Below are 15,191 nucleotides of genomic sequence, written 5' to 3'. Positions count from 1 at the left end.
CTGGGATCGTAACTCCTCTAATGCCCGGATCCTTCCTGATGGACTCAGCAAAGAACAGGCGAGAGAGGACAGCCCTGCCTGACTCCAGATTTAATTGGAAAGCTATCTGATTCCCACCCATTGATTGAGACTGCGCTACTGATGTTAGTGTAGAGTAGGATCCAACTGGATCCAATTGCGAATTCCCTCCCCAAACCCCATTTTGAGAGCACATCCACCATGTAGGTGTGCGATATTCTGTCAAAGGCTTTCTCCTAATCCAGGCTGATGAGGCAGGTATCCACACCCCTGTCCTGTACATAGGCAATCGTATCACTGAGCAGCGCCAGGCTGTCAGAGATCTTCCTGCCCGGCACAGTGCAGGTCTGGTCAGGGTGTATCAACAATTCCAGAGCGGATTTGACCCGCTTGGCGATGACCTTGGACAGAATCTTATAGTCCACATTCAACAGTGAAATGGGTCGCCAATTTCTAATTTCCTCCCTTTCTTCCTTGTGCTTGTAGATGAGGGTGATGATGCCTTTCCTCATGGATTCTGACATACTGCCGGCCAGGAGCATACTCTCGTACACTCCTAGCAGGTCTGGGCCGATTAAGTCCCACAGAGCCGAATATAACTCCACCGGCAAGCCGTCGCTTCTGGGGAGATTTACTCTTCTCGAAGGACTCAAGGGCCTAAGTCAGTTCGTCAGGAGTTCGCGGTTTGTCCAGCCTCTCCCGTGTACTGTCGCCTAAGACCTCCGTGATAGAGGACAAGGAGGACTGGGAGGCCGTGCTGTCCGTCGGCTTCACGTCATAAAATCCGGCATAAAAGGATTTGCTGATCCTCAAAATGTCGGACTGCGCTGACTTTACTGATCTGTCTTCTTCATTCAGGCTGCTGATCACAGAGCTCTCTCTCTGTTCCTTTTGGAAGAAGAAACGTGAGCACGTCTCATCCTGCTCCACGGAGCGGACTCTGGAACGGAAGATGATCTTGGAGGCCTCCGAGGCAAAGTGCGAGGCTTGCTGGCTCTTCACCTCTTGGAGTTCTTCCTTGACATCGACCCCCACCGACTGCAGCCGGAGCAGATTCTGCATGTTTTTCTGGAGTCGGGACATTTCCCTCTCTTCCTTTCTAGCTTTCTGGGTGCCTTTGCGGATGAAAAACCTCTTGGTGTTTCCCTTGATCGCTTCCCACCAGTGTGTCAGGGACTCAAAGAGGGGTTTCATGGTTCTCCAACCTTCATAAGCCCTCTTGAGCTCCTCAATGTTCTCTGGGGTCAGCAGTTGCACATTTAGCTTCCATGTCCCCCTGCCCACCCTCAGGTCCGTCTCCAAGTGGCAGTCCGCCAGTAGGAGGCAGTGGTCAGAGAAGAACACCGGCTTGACCTCGGTGGATCTGACTGTGAATGCACGGGACACAAACAGGAAGTCTATCCTGGAACGAATGGACCCGTCTGGCCGCGACCAGGTGTATCTACGCTGCGCTCCGTCTGCAGGGTTGCTGAAGACGTCGTGCAGCTTGGCATCCTTAACTGTTTCCATCAGGGATCTGGACGTAGCGTCCAATCTGCTTCCGGCCCTGCCGGATCGTCCAGCCGCATCGATGATGCAGTTGAAGTCCCCGCCCAGAATGACCGGCCTGGAGGTCGCCAGCAGCAGTGCGAGCTGCTGAAAAACCTCCAGCCGCTCAGCCCCTTGTGCCGGGCCATACACGTTAATTAACCGGAGTGGAGCGTTCTTGTACATTACGTCTGCTACGAGGAGTCGCCCGCCCACCACCTCCTTGACCTCGGAGACGGTGAAGTTGCCTCCCCGCAGCAGAATACCCAGGCCGGAGGAACGAGAGTCGTTTCCGCCCGACCAGACCGATGGCCCGTGGGACCACCATCGTGACCATTGCCTGTAGGAGCTGAGGTGCGGTATCGCACACTCCTGCAGAAACAACAGGTCAGCTTTGACCTTGGCTAGGTAGTCCAAGGTCGCAACACATCGCGTAGTAGATTTAATGCTACGCACATTTATGGATACAATCTTTAAACCCATTTTAAAGCATTTATTCTCCTACCAAACCCACTGTCTCTGAGAGTCCCAGACCTTTAGTCTGCTCCTTCATACCCGTAGTGAGCTCAAATTCCTTCACTTTGGATGGGCTGAGGTAGATCTCCTTGGCCGTGTTCTGCTCCGGTGGCATCTGGAGGTTCACGTAGAGAGGGGGTTTTGAGATGACCTTTGCCGAAGAAGCTTCTCCAAAACTCACCCCCTCTGGGGTGTTGCTGTTCCCGGCTTCCTGGAGCTGGGGTGCGATGATTGCCTCACTGCTCCCAGATTCCAGGGGCTGTGGTGCACTGGCCTCCTCAGGTTGCAGGCAAAGTTGGGGTGCGCTGGTCTCCTTGTTGTCTCCAATTTTCTGGAGCTCGGGTGTCTCGTCCTCCAACGCCCTGGAGCTTTGCCGCCTCTTCTGTCGGTGCCGCCCTGGCACTTCATCATCCGAAGAGCTGCTGCCCTTGTCGTCCGTGTCGGATGGGAGACGCCTCTTGCCGCTTCTCTGGGAAACGCCTTTGCTTCTTCTTCGCTCCCTCTTACTTTTCTTGTTCTTGTTCTTCACCGTCCGCCACTCCCCCTGCTGCTTTTCCACTGCTGCCTCCTCCTCCATTGATTCGCTGTCCTGAGGACTGGGAGGTTCAGGGGGTAGTGCTGTTGATTGGCTCTCTGTTGCCTCAATCTCTTTCTCCACCTTGTCTCTCTCTGTGTCCTCCTTTGTCCCGTTGAGCTCCCTGGGGGCCTTGGTGGTTGGAGTGACACGGAACATTTCTTCTGCTTCCCCCTGGTCGGCTTTGGCTGCCTGTGCGTAAGTACGGCAGCGTTTGGGGCAGGTCCTGTAGAGGTGACTTGCCTCGCCACACAGGTTGCAGCACTTGGCCTGTTTGCAGTCTTTTGTCTGGTGCCCTTCCTGTTTGCAGATCTTGCAGAGGGAGGCGCTGCAGTTGGCCGCCACATGACCAGCCTTGCCGCATGAGCGACAATGCTTGGGTTGCCCAGCGTAGACCAGGTAGCCACGGTTTCCCCCGATAGCGAAACTGGAGGGAGGGTGGAAAATGGCTCCCTTACCGTCGGTCTTTAGCGTGACCTTAAACAGGCGTTTGCCTGTCCAGATCCCTAAGTCGTCTCGAATATCGGTGCCGCTCCCCACCTTATCGAAGTACCTGGTGAGGAAGGTGACCACGTCGGCGACAGGGACGAAGGGGTTGTACACATGCACCATCACCTCACGTTCCCGTTGCAACGGCAGAGAAAAGTGCGGCTCCGCCGTCAGGATCTTCATCTCCGGCAGGTCTCTCTTCTCCTCGAACACCCTCAGGAGCCGGACGCAGTCTGCCACCCGCTTGAACGTCACGTCAAAATAACCACCTTTACGGGAGTCGTGCAGGGTGAAGATCTCCGTAGCTTTGAAGCCGCACGCCTTCAACAGGATCCTCCTGTTGAAGAAGCCCCGATCCATAGGTGATCCTCCTTCGCTGTGGTTCACCGTGACTCGGACGGTGATAGGTAGCCCACGGTATGGATTTGGATTGCGATTGGTTATCGCCCTTCCATCCCGACCTTGCCTTGGCAGGACCATGGTGTCGCCCCTGCAACACTTGATGTTAGCCAAAAGGCCGAGAAGCGATGAGAAAGAAAGAAAGTTGTGTTTTGAAAGATGTGCATGTTGAAAAGTAAAGAAAGCAGATGTTTGGAAGAAAACTATTTTTAGCATTGAAAATCCCCTGGAAAGGGGTGGTGCACCATTCCCAGAGATACTGCAATACCGGGTCGATGCGTGGAGTGGACGGAGCAAGCCCCTATTCCATCTCCCTGCTCCAAAAATCAATTTAATATATGGTCCCCAGATAAGGGACGTATCAGATATTAAACTGATAAGAACAGATTTTTTTTTTTTTTTGTAAAAATATACTTTATTCATAAAATATCTTCAATCACATTCCAAACCATTTCAAAAACAACATTACAAGGGTACAATCCAGGTTAAACTTTTACAAAATGTATCACCAGGTGCATCAGTACAAACAATATTACAATCATTTACAGCCTTTCATTTTGATCTGTACAGCCCGAGGGGCTCTAAACAGTTCCCAGTCTCTCGGTGCGCTGTGGCAGAAAGGTCTTAGACAGCGACCCTTCCCCATTGCGCCTTTGCGGCAGCTGCCCCAAGCTTTAGTGCGTCCCTCAGCACCTAGTCCTGGACTTTGGATTGTGCCAGTCCGCAACAATCGGTCGGGGACAACTCTTTGTGCTGGAAGACCAACAAGTTTCGGGCAGACCAAAGCGCCTCTTTCACCGAGTTGATGATCCTCCAGCTGCAGTCGATGTTTGTCTCGGTGTGTGTCCCTGGGAACAGCCCGTAGAGCACAGAGTCCTGTGTCACAGAACTGCTCGGGATGAACCTCGACAGCAACCACTGCATCTCTCTCCAGACTTTCTTTCCAAAGGCACAATCCACAAGGAGGTGGACAACGGTCTCTTCCCCACCACAGCCACCTCGAGGGCAACGTGCAGAGGGGGTGAGCTTCCTGGCGTGTAGGAAGGATCTGACGGGGAGGGCCTTTCTCACCACCAGCCAAGCTACGTCTTGGTGCTTGTTGGAAAGTTCTGGCGATGAGGCATTCTGCCAAATGACTTTGACAGTCTGCTCGGGGAACCATCCCACAGGGTCCACCCTCTCCTTATCCCTCAGGGCCTCTAGGACGTTACGTGCTGACCACTGCCTGATGGACTTGTGGTCAAAGGTGTTTTTCTGCATAAATTTTTCCACCAGGGACAGGTGGTACGGCACGGTCCAACTACTTGGAGCGTTCCGCGGCAGCGTGGCCAGACCCATCCTTCGCAACACCGGGGACAGGTAGAACCTCAGCACGTAGTGACACTTGGTGTTTGCGTACTGAGGGTCTACGCACCGCTTGATGCAGCCACACACAAAGGTGGCCATCAGTATGAGGGCGATGTTGGGCACGTTTTTTCCCCCTTTATCTAGAGGCTTGTACATCGCGTCCCTGCGGACACGATCCATTTTCGACCTCCAGATAAAGCGGAAGATGGCTCGAGTGATCGCCGTCGCGCAGGAGTCTGGAATGGGCCAGACCTGCGCCACGTACAGCAACAGCGAGAGTACCTCGCACCTGATGACCAGGTTCTTACCCGCAATGGAGAGGGAGCGTCGCTCCCACATGCCCAGTTTCCTCTTCACCATAGCCACTCGCTCCTTCCAGTTTCTAACGCATGCCCCGGTCCCTCCGAACCATATCCCCAGCACCTTCAGGCCGTCAGCCCTGACAGTGAAGGGGACAAAGGATCGGTCAGCCCAGTTCCCAAAGAACATGGCCTCGCTCTTCCCACGATTTACCTTGGCTCCCGAGGCCAGTTCGAACTGGTCGCAGATGTGCATCAGTCTGCGCACCGACAGCGGACCCGAGCAGAAGACGGCGACGTCGTCCATGTACAGGGAGGCTTTTACCTGAGTGCCTCCACTGCCTGGGATCGTCACTCCTCTTATGCCCGGATCCTTCCTGATGGACTCGGCAAAGGGTTCTATGCAACACACGAAAAGGACAGGCGAGAGAGGACAGCCCTGCCTGACTCCAGATTTGATCGGGAAGCTATCTGTTTCCCACCCATTGATTGAGACTGCGCTACTGATGTTAGTGTAGAGCAGTTGGATCCAATTTCGAATTCCCTCCCCAAAGCCCATTTTGGAGAGCACATCCCCCATGTAGGTGTGCGATATTCTGTCAAAGGCCTTCTCCTGATCCAAGCTGATGAGGCAGGTATCCACACCCCTGTCCTGTACATAGGCAATCGTATCCCTGAGCAGCGCCAGGCTGTCAGAGATCTTCCTGCCTGGCACAGAGCAGGTCTGGTCAGGGTGAATCACCAATTCCAGAGCGGATTTGACCCGGTTGGCGATGACCTTGGACAGAATCTTATAGTCCACATTCAACAGTGAAATGGGTCGCCAATTTCTAATTTCCTCCCTTTCCCCCTTGTGCTTGTAGATGAGGGTGATGATGCCTTTCCTCATGGATTCTGACATGCTGCCGGCCAGGAGCATACTCTCGTACACTTCTAGCAGGTCTGGGCCGATCAAGTCCCACAGAGCCGAATACAACTCCGCCGGCAGGCCGTCGCTTCCGGGGGTTTTACTCTTCTCGAAGGACTCGAGGGCCTTAGTCAGTTCGTCAGGAGTTAGCGGTTTGTCCAGGCTCTCCCGCGTACTGTGGTCTAAGACCTCCGTGATAGAGGACAGGAAGGACTGGGAGGCCGTGCTGTCCGTGGGCTTCACGTCATACAGTCCGGCATAAAAGGATTTGCTGATCCTCAGAATGTCGGACCGTGATGACTTTACTGAGCCGTCTTCTTCCTTCAGGCTGCTGATCACAGAGCGCTCTCTGTGTACCTTTTGGAAGAAGAAACGTGAGCACGTCTCATCCTGCTCCACGGAGCGGACTCTGGAACGGAAGATGATCTTGGAGGCCTCCGAGGCAAAGTGCGAAGCTTGCTGGCCCTTCACCTCTTGGAGCTCCTCCTTGACATCGACCCCCATCGACTGCAGCCGGAGCAGATTCTGCATCTTTTCCTGGAGTCGGGACATTTCCCTCTGTTCCTTTCTAGCTTTCTGGGTGCCTTTGAGGATGAAGAACCTCTTGATGCTTCCCTTGCTCACTTCCCACCAGTGTGTCAGGGACTCAAAAAGGGGTTTCACGGTTCTCCAACCTTTGTAATCCCTCTTGAGCTCCTCAATGTTCTCTGGGGTCAGCAGTTGCACATTTAGCTTCCATGCCCCCCTGCCCACCCTCAGGTCTTCCTCCAAGTGGCAGTCCGCCAGTAGGAGGCAGTGGTCAGAGAAGAACACCGGCTTGACCTCGGTGGATCTGACTGTGAATGCACGGGACACAAACAGGAAGTCTATCCTGGAACGAATGGACCCGTCTGGCCGCGACCAGGTGTATCTACGCTGCGCTCCGTCTGCAGGGTTGCTGAAGACGTCGTGCAGCTTGGCATCCTTAACTGTTTCCATCAGGGATCTGGACGTAGCGTCCAGTCTGCTTCCGGCCCTGCCGGATCGTCCAGCCGCATCGATGATGCAGTTGAAGTCACCGCCCAGAATGACCGGCCTGGAGGTCGCCAGCAGCAGTGGGAGCTGCTGAAAAACCTCCAGCCGCTCAGCCCCTTGTGCCGGGCCATACACGTTAATTAACCGGAGTGGAGCGTTCTTGTACATTACGTCTGCTACGAGGAGTCGCCCGCCCACCACCTCCTTGACCTCGGAGACGGTGAAGTTGCCTCCCCGCAGCAGAATACCCAGGCCGGAGGAACGAGAGTCGTTTCCGCCCGACCAGATCGATGGCCCGTGGGACCACCACCGTGACCATTGCCTGTAGGAGCTGAGGTGCGGTATCGCACACTCCTGCAGAAACAACAGGTCAGCTTTGACCTTGGCTAGGTAGTCCAAGGTCGCAACACATCACGTAGTAGATTTAATGCTACGCACATTTATGGATACAATCTTTAAACCCATTTTAAAGCATTTATTCTCCTACCAAACCCACTGTCTCTGAGAGTCCCAGACCTTTAGTCTGCTCCTTCATACCCGTAGTGAGCTCAAATTCCTTCACTTTGGATGGGCTGAGGTAGATCTCCTTGGCCGTGTTCTGCTCCGGTGGCATCTGGAGGTTCACGTAGAGAGCGGGTTTTGAGATGACCTTTGCTGGAGAAGCTTCTCCAAAACTCACCCCCTCTGGGGTGTTGCTGTTCCCGGCTTCCTGGAGCTGGGGTGCGATGATGATTGCCTCACTGCTCCCAGATTCCAGGGGCTGTGGTGCACTGGCCTCCTCAGGTGCAGGCAAAGTTGGGGTGCGCTGGTCTCCTTGTTGTCTCCAATTTTCTGGAGCTCGGGTGTCTCGTCCTCCAACGCCCTGGAGCTTTGCCGCCTCTTCTGTCGGTGCCGCTCTGGCACTTCATCATCCGAAGAGCTGCTGCCCTTGTCATCCGTGTCGGATGGGAGACGCCTCTTGCCGCTTCTCTGGGAAACGCCTTTGCTTCTTCTTCGCTCCCTCTTACTTTTCTTGTTCTTCACCGTCCGCCACTCCCCCTGCTGCTTTTCCACTGCTGCCTCCTCCTCCATTGATTCGCTGTCCTGAGGACTGGGAGGTTCAGGGGGTAGTGCTGTTGATTGGCTCTCTGTTGCCTCAATCTCTTTCTCCACCTTGTCTCTCTCTGTGTCCTCCTTTGTCCCGTTGAGCTCCCTGGGGGCCTTGGTGGTTGGAGTGACACGGAACATTTCTTCTGCTTCCCCCTGGTCGGCTTTGGCTGCCTGTGCGTAAGTACGGCAGCGTTTGGGGCAGGTCCTGTAGAGGTGACTTGCCTCGCCACACAGGTTGCAGCACTTGGCCTGTTTGCAGTCTTTTGTCTGGTGCCCTTCCTGTTTGCAGATCTTGCAGAGGGAGGCGCTGCAGTTGGCCGCCACATGACCAGCCTTGCCGCATGAGCGACAATGCTTGGGTTGCCCAGCGTAGACTAGGTAGCCCCGGTTTCCCCCGATAGCGAAACTGGAGGGGGGGGGTGGAAAATGGCTCCCTTACCGTCGGTCTTTAGCGTGACCTTAAACAGGCGTTTGCCTGTCCAGATCCCCAAGTCGTCTCGAATCTCGGTGCCGCTCCCCACCTTATCGAAGTACCTGGTGAGGAAGGTGACCACGTCGGCGACAGGGACGAAGGGGTTGTACACATGCACCATCACCTCACGTTCCCGTTGCAACGGCAGAGAGAAGTGCGGCTCCGCCGTCAGGATCTTCATCTCCGGCAGGTCTCTCTTCTCCTCGAACACCCTCAGGAGCCGGACGCAGTCTGCCACCCGCTTGAACGTGACGTCAAAATAACCGCCTTTGCGGGAGTCGTGCAGGGTGAAGATCTCCGTAGCTTGGAAGCCGCACGCCTTCAACAGGATCCTCCTGGTGAAGAAGCCCCGATCCATAGGTGATCCTCCTTCGCTGTGGTTCACCGTGACTCGGACGGTGATAGGTAACCCACGGTATAGATTTGGATTGCGATTGGTTATCGCCCTTCCATCCCGACCTTGCCATGGCAGGACCATGGTGTCGCCCCTGCAACACTTGATGTTAGCCAAAAGGCCGAGAAGCGATGAGAAAGAAAGAAAGTTGTGTTTTGAAAGATGTGCATGTTGTAAAGTAAAGAAAGCAGATGTTTGTAAGAAAACTATTTTTAGCATTGAAAATCCCCTGGAAAGGGGTGGTGCACCATTCCCAGAGATACTGCAATACCAGGTCGATGCGTGGAGTGGACGGAGCAAGCCCCTATTCCATCTCCCTGCTCCAAAAATCAATTTAATATATGGTCCCCAGATAAGGGACGTATCAGATATTAAACTGATAAGAACAGATTTTTTTGTAAAAATATACTTTATTCATAAAAAATCTTCAATCACATTCCAAACCATTTCAAAAACAACATTACAAGGGTACAATCCAGGTTAAACTTTTACAAAATGTATCACCAGGTGCATCAGTACAAACAATATTACAATCATTTACAGCCTTTCATTTTGATCTGTACAGCCCGAGGGGCTCTAAACAGTTCCCAGTCTCTCGGTGCGCTGTGGTAGAAAGGTCTTAGACAGCGACCCTTCCCCATTGCGCCTTTGCGGCAGCTGCCCCAAGCTTTAGTGCGTCCCTCAGCACTAAACAGCCACCATCAAACTCTTTCGAGTTATCAGTCACAGATTGCAACTCTTTCCAGTACAATCACAGACATAAATAAGAACAGATTATTTTTTTTTTTTTTTTGTAAAAATATACTTTATTCATAAAATATCTTCAATCACATTCAAAACCATTTCAAAAACAACATTACAAGGGTACAATCCAGGTTAAACTTTTACAAAATGTATCACCAGGTGCATCAGTACAAACAATATTACAATCATTTACAGCCTTTCATTTTGATCTGTACAGCCCGAGGGGCTCTAAACAGTTCCCAGTCTCTCGGTGCGCTGTGGTAGAAAGGTCTTAGACAGCGACCCTTCCCCATTGCGCCTTTGCGGCAGCTGCCCCAAGCTTTAGTGCGTCCCTCAGCACGTAGTCCTGGACTTTGGATTGTGCCAGTCCGCAACAATCGGTCGGGGACAAATCTTTGTGCTGGAAGACCAACAAGTTTCGGGCAGACCAAAGCGCCTCTTTCACCGAGTTGATGATCCTCCAGCTGCAGTCGATGTTTGTCTCGGTGTGTGTCCCTGGGAACAGCCCGTAGAGCACAGAGTCCTGTGTCACAGAACTGCTCGGGATGAACCTCGACAGCAACCACTGCATCTCTCTCCAGACTTTCTTTGCAAAGGCACAATCCACAAGGAGGTGAACAACGGTCACTTCCCCACCACAGCCACCTCGAGGGCAACGTGCAGAGGGGGTGAGACTCCTGGCGTGTAGGAAGGATCTGACGGGGAGGGCCTTTCTCACCACCAGCCAAGCTACGTCTTGGTGCTTGTTGGAAAGTTCTGGCGATGAGGCATTCTGCCAAATGACTTTGACAGTCTGCTCGGGGAACCATCCCACAGGGTCCACCCTCTCCTTTTCCCTCAGGGCCTCTAGGACGTTACGTGCTGACCACTGCCTGATGGACTTGTGGTCAAAGGTGTTTTTCTGCATAAATTTTTCCACCAGGGACAGGTGGTACGGCACGGTCCAACTACTTGGAGCGTTCCGCGGCAGCGTGGCCAGACCCATCCTTCGCAACACCGGGGACAGGTAGAACCTCAGCACGTAGTGACACTTGGTGTTTGCGTACTGAGGGTCTACGCACCGCTTGATGCAGCCACACACAAAGGTGGCCATCAGTATGAGGGCGATGTTGGGCACGTTTTTTCCCCCTTTATCTAGAGGCTTGTACATCGCGTCCCTGCAGACACGATCCATTTTCGACCTCCAGATAAAGCGGAAGATGGCTCGAGTGATCGCCATCGCGCAGGAGTGTGGAATGGGCCAGACCTGCGCCACGTACAGCAACAGCGAGAGTACCTCACACCTGATGACCAGGTTCTTACCCGCAATGGAGAGGGAGCGTCGCTCCCACATGCCCAGTTTCCTTTTCACCATAGCCACTCGCTCCTTCCAGTTTCTAACGCATGCCCCGGTCCCTCCGAACCATATCCCCAGCACCTTCAGGCCGTCAGCCCTGACAGTGAAGGGGACAAAGGATCGGTCAGCCCAGTTCCCAAAGAACATGGCCTCGCTCTTCCCACGATTTACCTTGGCTCCCGAGGCCAGTTCGAACTGGTCGCAGACGTGCATCAGTCTGCGCACCGACAGCGGATCCGAGCAGAAAACGGCGACGTCGTCCATGTACAGGGAGGCTTTTACCTGAGTGCCTCCACTGCCTGGGATCGTCACTCCTCTTATGCCCGGATCCTTCCTGATGGACTCGGCAAAGGGTTCTATGCAGCACACGAAAAGGACAGGCGAGAGAGGACAGCCCTGCCTGACTCCAGATTTAATCGGAAAGCTATCTGTTTCCCACCCATTGATTGAGACTGCGCTACTGATGTTAGTGTAGAGCAGTTGGATCCAATTTCGAATTCCCTCCCCAAAGCCCATTTTGGAGAGCACATCCCCCATGTAGGTGTGCGATATTCTGTCAAAGGCCTTCTCCTGATCCAAGCTGATGAGGCAGGTATCCACACCCCTGTCCTGTACATAGGCAATCGTATCCCTGAGCAGCGCCAGGCTGTCAGAGATCTTCCTGCCTGGCACAGAGCAGGTCTGGTCAGGGTGAATCACCAATTCCAGAGCGGATTTGACCCGGTTGGCGATGACCTTGGACAGAATCTTATAGTCCACATTCAACAGTGAAATGGGTCGCCAATTTCTAATTTCCTCCCTTTCCCCCTTGTGCTTGTAGATGAGGGTGATGATGCCTTTCCTCATGGATTCTGACATGCTGCCGGCCAGGAGCATACTCTCGTACACTTCTAGCAGGTCTGGGCCGATCAAGTCCCACAGAGCCGAATACAACTCCGCCGGCAGGCCGTCGCTTCCGGGGGTTTTACTCTTCTCGAAGGACTCGAGGGCCTTAGTCAGTTCGTCAGGAGTTAGCGGTTTGTCCAGGCTCTCCCGCGTACTGTGGTCTAAGACCTCCGTGATAGAGGACAGGAAGGACTGGGAGGCCGTGCTGTCCGTGGGCTTCACGTCATACAGTCCGGCATAAAAGGATTTGCTGATCCTCAGAATGTCGGACCGTGATGACTTTACTGAGCCGTCTTCTTCCTTCAGGCTGCTGATCACAGAGCGCTCTCTGTGTACCTTTTGGAAGAAGAAACGTGAGCACGTCTCATCCTGCTCCACGGAGCGGACTCTGGAACGGAAGATGATCTTGGAGGCCTCCGAGGCAAAGTGCGAGGCTTGCTGGCCCTTCACCTCTTGGAGCTCCTCCTTGACATCGACCCCCATCGACTGCAGCCGGAGCAGATTCTGCATCTTTTCCTGGAGTCGGGACATTTCCCTCTGTTCCTTTCTAGCTTTCTGGGTGCCTTTGCGGATGAAAAACCTCTTGATGCTTCCCTTGATCACTTCCCACCAGTGTGTCAGGGACTCAAAGAGGGGTTTCACGGTTCTCCAACCTTTGTAATCCCTCTTGAGCTCCTCAATGTTCTCTGGGGTCAGCAGTTGCACATTTAGCTTCCATGCCCCCCTGCCCACCCTCAGGTCTTCCTCCAAGTGGCAGTCCGCCAGTAGGAGGCAGTGGTCAGAGAAGAACACCGGCTTGACCTCGGTGGATCTGACTGTGAATGCACGGGACACAAACAGGAAGTCTATCCTGGAACGAATGGACCCGTCTGGCCGCGACCAGGTGTATCTACGCTGCGCTCCGTCTGCAGGGTTGCTGAAGACGTCGTGCAGCTTGGCATCCTTAACTGTTTCCATCAGGGATCTGGACGTAGCGTCCAATCTGCTTCCGGCCCTGCCGGATCGTCCAGCCGCATCGATGATGCAGTTGAAGTCCCCGCCCAGAATGACCGGCCTTGAGGTCGCCAGCAGCAGTGGGAGCTGCTGAAAAACCTCCAGCCGCTCAGCCCCTTGTGCCGGGCCATACACGTTAATTAACCAGAGTGGAGCGTTCTTGTACATTACGTCTGCTACCAGGAGTAGCCCGCCCACCACCTCCTTGACCTCGGAGACGGTGAAGTTGCCTCCCCGCAGCAGAATACCCAGGCCGGAGGAACGAGAGTCGTTTCCGCCCGACCAGATCGATGGCCCGTGGGACCACCATCGTGACCATTGCCTGTAGGAGCTGAGGTGCGGTATCGCACACTCCTGCAGAAACAACAGGTCAGCTTTGACCTTGGCTAGGTAGTCCAAGGTCGCAACACATCGCGTAGTAGATTTAATGCTACGCACATTTATGGATACAATCTTTAAACCCATTTTAAAGCATTTATTCTCCTACCAAACCCACTGTCTCTGAGAGTCCCAGACCTTTAGTCTGCTCCTTCATACCCGTAGTGAGCTCAAATTCCTTCACTTTGGATGGGCTGAGGTAGATCTCCTTGGCCGTGTTCTGCTCCGGTGGCATCTGGAGGTTCACGTAGAGAGCGGGTTTTGAGATGACCTTTGCTGGAGAAGCTTCTCCAAAACTCACCCCCTCTGGGGTGTTGCTGTTCCCGGCTTCCTGGAGCTGGGGTGCGATGATTGCCTCACTGCTCCCAGATTCCAGGGGCTGTGGTGCACTGGCCTCCTCAGGTTGCAGGCAAAGTTGGGGTGCGCTGGTCTCCTTGTTGTCTCCAATTTTCTGGAGCTCGGGTGTCTCGTCCTCCAACGCCCTGGAGCTTTGCCGCCTCTTCTGTCGGTGCCGCTCTGGCACTTCATCATCCGAAGAGCTGCTGCCCTTGTCATCCGTGTCGGATGGGAGACGCCTCTTGCCGCTTCTCTGGGAAACGCCTTTGCTTCTTCTTCGCTCCCTCTTACTTTTCTTGTTCTTCACCGTCCGCCACTCCCCCTGCTGCTTTTCCACTGCTGCCTCCTCCTCCATTGATTCGCTGTCCTGAGGACTGGGAGGTTCAGGGGGTAGTGCTGTTGATTGGCTCTCTGTTGCCTCAATCTCTTTCTCCACCTTGTCTCTCTCTGTGTCCTCCTTTGTCCCGTTGAGCTCCCTGGGGGCCTTGGTGGTTGGAGTGACACGGAACCTTTCTTCTGCTTCCCCCTGGTCGGCTTTGGCTGCCTGTGCGTAAGTACGGCAGCGTTTGGGGCAGGTCCTGTAGAGGTGACTTGCCTCGCCACACAGGTTGCAGCACTTGGCCTGTTTGCAGTCTTTTGTCTGGTGCCCTTCCTGTTTGCAGATCTTGCAGAGGGAGGCGCTGCAGTTGGCCGCCACATGACCAGCCTTGCCGCATGAGCGACAATGCTTGGGTTGCCCAGCGTAGACCAGGTAGCCCCGGTTTCCCCCGATAGCGAAACTGGAGGGAGGGTGGAAAATGGCTCCCTTACCATCGGTCTTTAGCGTGACCTTAAACAGGCGTTTGCCTGTCCAGATCCCCAAGTCGTCTCGAATCTCGGTGCCGCTCCCCACCTTATCGAAGTACCTGGTGAGGAAGGTGACCACGTCGGCGACAGGGACGAAGGGGTTGTACACATGCACCATCACCTCATGTTCCCGTTGCAACGGCAGAGAGAAGTGCGGCTCCGCCGTCAGGATCTTCATCTCCGGCAGGTCTCTCTTCTCCTCGAACACCCTCAGGAGCCGGACGCAGTCTGCCACCCGCTTGAACGTGACGTCAAAATAACCGCCTTTGCGGGAGTCGTGCAGGGTGAAGATCTCCGTAGCTTGGAAGCCGCACGCCTTCAACAGGATCCTCCTGGTGAAGAAGCCCCGATCCATAGGTGATCCTCCTTCGCTGTGGTTCACCGTGACACGGACGGTGATAGGTAACCCACGGTATAGATTTGGATTGCGATTGGTTATCGCCCTTCCATCCCGACCTTGCCATGGCAGGACCATCGTGTCGCCCCTGCAACACTTGATGTTAGCCAAAAGGCCGAGAAGCGATGAGAAAGAAAGAAAGTTGTGTTTTGAAAGATGTGCATGTTGAAAAGTAATGAAAGCAGATGTTTGTAAGAAAACTATTTTTAGCATTGAAAATCCCCTGGAAAG

General features: G+C 54.0%; 2 pseudogenes; both read right to left on the bottom strand.

The window, feature by feature from the left end:
- Positions 1-3,757: 3,757 nt before the first annotated feature.
- Positions 3,758-3,935, bottom strand: LOC144669694 (U2 spliceosomal RNA; annotated as a pseudogene).
- A 5,347-nt stretch (positions 3,936-9,282) lies between these two features.
- LOC144669803 (U2 spliceosomal RNA) lies at positions 9,283-9,452 on the bottom strand (annotated as a pseudogene).
- Positions 9,453-15,191: the final 5,739 nt, after the last annotated feature.

Source organism: Cetorhinus maximus, chromosome 29 (assembly GCF_964194155.1).
Source record: "Cetorhinus maximus chromosome 29, sCetMax3.hap1.1, whole genome shotgun sequence".
In the NCBI taxonomy this organism is placed as follows: domain Eukaryota; kingdom Metazoa; phylum Chordata; class Chondrichthyes; order Lamniformes; family Cetorhinidae; genus Cetorhinus; species Cetorhinus maximus.
The sequence above is the reverse complement of the archived record's forward strand: the minus strand, read 5'-3'. Positions and strand labels throughout refer to the sequence as shown.